The sequence below is a fragment of the Echinops telfairi genome, unplaced genomic scaffold, assembly GCF_000313985.2.
Source record: "Echinops telfairi isolate 266 unplaced genomic scaffold, ASM31398v2 ScPeMD7_443;HRSCAF=831, whole genome shotgun sequence".
Taxonomy (NCBI): Eukaryota; Metazoa; Chordata; class Mammalia; order Afrosoricida; family Tenrecidae; genus Echinops; species Echinops telfairi.
Window position 1 is genome coordinate 30,294,851 of NW_022104341.1, and position 2,365 is coordinate 30,297,215.

Consider the following 2,365-nt stretch of genomic DNA (forward strand, 5'->3'; position numbering starts at 1 on the left):
GGGCAAATCCTAAGAAATCAGCTGTTTTTCTTCTGACCAATAAAATGTTTGTGTCAGGCAGCAAAAGAATAGTTGCATGGAGAGTTGAAGCCTATGAACTGTGTGCCGTTTAAGGCTAAATAAAAAAAATAATAGAAGTGAGATTGAAAGTGAAGTAAAGGCAGGGGATTTCTTCAAAATAGGACAAGTGCTAAGAAATCAGCTGGTTTTTCTTTTTTGTTTTCTTTTGAGCAATGAAATGCTTGTTTGTCCGGGGCAACAAAGGAATAGTTGTGGGGAGAGAGAATCACTATGAACTGTGTGCTGTGTAAAGATAAATAGCGGAGAATTCGCTTTATGTGTCAACTACAAGTCCGTGGATGGTACAACCAGTTGGGGTGCTCAGCTGTAATCCAAGAAGTGGGAAGTTCCAGTCAAGGCGAGGTTCCTCAAAAGAAAGGCCTGGCGATCACTTTCTGAGAAACCAGCCACTGAAAATTGTATGCATCATGGTTGTTCTTGGACACATTTGGGGTCCCCATGATTTGCAGTGGACTCAAAGACAACTGGTTTGGTTTTTAAAAGCATGAAAAGGGGCCTATTTCCATTTAGAGTATTTCTTTGGAGACGAGTAGACCAAAGCCTTTCCTCCTTCTAAATTCTTGAATATAAAAAACGAAACTCTCTTAAGGGCTAAATAACCCCCCTTGCCGCTTTATATTCCAGAGAGACCTCTAAAACTTTAGGCTTATTCTCTTTGAAGTGTCAACACCAGGAAGGCAGTTTCAGACTCCCTGATGTTAGAGTACAAGGACCCCCTTTCCTGGCTGATCCCAGCACAGTGCTCAGCCTGCTTCTCCAACAGAGCGGTGACCATGCAGAGAGGAAACAAGCAGGAAAGAGGAGGCAGCACAGCAGGTTTATGGAGCAGTAAAATTAAGACAAACTGGGGACAGAACCCCCGCGTGTTTACATTACCGGTGTGGGGGTGGGGGTGGGGGCTGGCGTTTTTTTAAAGACAGTGGTCCCTGGTTGTCTGGGACCCAATGATGCCCTAGTTTGTCAGGCTCCTGGGTGGTCAGGCCCCACCTTCCTTGCTTCTGGTATGTGGTGACTTAGCAGTGAGACAGGTCAAGTGGCTTGTCCTTGTCACTATTTCCTTGTTACCTGAATGCAGACTTGGGCCTGAAGTAACATAAAACCAATTCGGCCGCACCAAGTGTAGAGAGAGAAAGGAGTTTAATCACGTATGCGTAAGAGGGGACAGTCGCAGTACTCCCTAAATATCTGCTTCCAAACTCCTTGAGAAATCCAACCTGCTGCCATCAAGTTCATTCCAACGCATAGCCACCCTGGGGAGGGTTTCTGAGACCAGGTATCTTCAGCAGAGCAACCAGCCTCTTCTTTCTCGCACAGAGCAGCGGCCGTGTTTGAACCACTGGCCTGGCACCTGAGTAGCACAATGCCTGCCCCACAGTGCCTCCAGCATTTCATTCACTTCAAAAGTGTCCACCTAATTTCAGAATTTATATATAATTGGGCTACAAAATGCTCACAGAAAATTCTTTGTCTTTTGATTTCTTCACTCAATACCTCCCAAAATTTTCTAAAGCACTCTGTAGGTTTTGTAAAAGTTCAAAAGGTTTTTTTGATATACTGAATCATCGACCATGGAAGCTTAACATAGAGACCTATCTAAAGGAAAACCATTTCCTTGTCAGGGAGATGGGAGAAGATCCAATATTCTTTCAGATGAAGCCAATTGACTAAAGAAATAACTTTCTTGCTCTCTAAATCAGCATCAGATGAACTCCATATGGGGGAATGTACATCATCAAAGTTCAGGACGCAACCACGAATGATGTTGTCAAGTTCTCTTCTGGGAAAACAGGATACGCTTGATTCTATTGAAACATATTACATACTGACTAAAAATAAAATTTGAAATCACTTCCATCGTGTCACTCCTCTGTCTAGTGACCCTATAGGAAAGAGTAGAACTGCCCTGAGGGTTCCTGAGACTCTTAAATCTTTGTAGGAGTAGAACATTTCATCTTTCTCCCAAGGAGCTGCTGTCAGTTTTGAACCGCTGACCTTGTGGTTAGCAGCCCAAAGCACAACTCACTATGCCATTAGTGCTCCAAGGCTAAAAGTTCGTAGAGTTGTATAAAAGGATAATATAAAAAAATTGGACAGATTTAAAAGGGATCCTAAGGGAGGTGAAATGACAAGGGCTAAATTTTAGCTTAACTGCATCTGCAACGATCCACTTCCAAGTGCATTCTGAATGAGAGCAAGGCGATTCACACCCCTGGTTATGATCAAGTTATGATCACCAACATCGTAATCCATGTCTATTTCCCCATTCACTTATTTATTTTTTAAA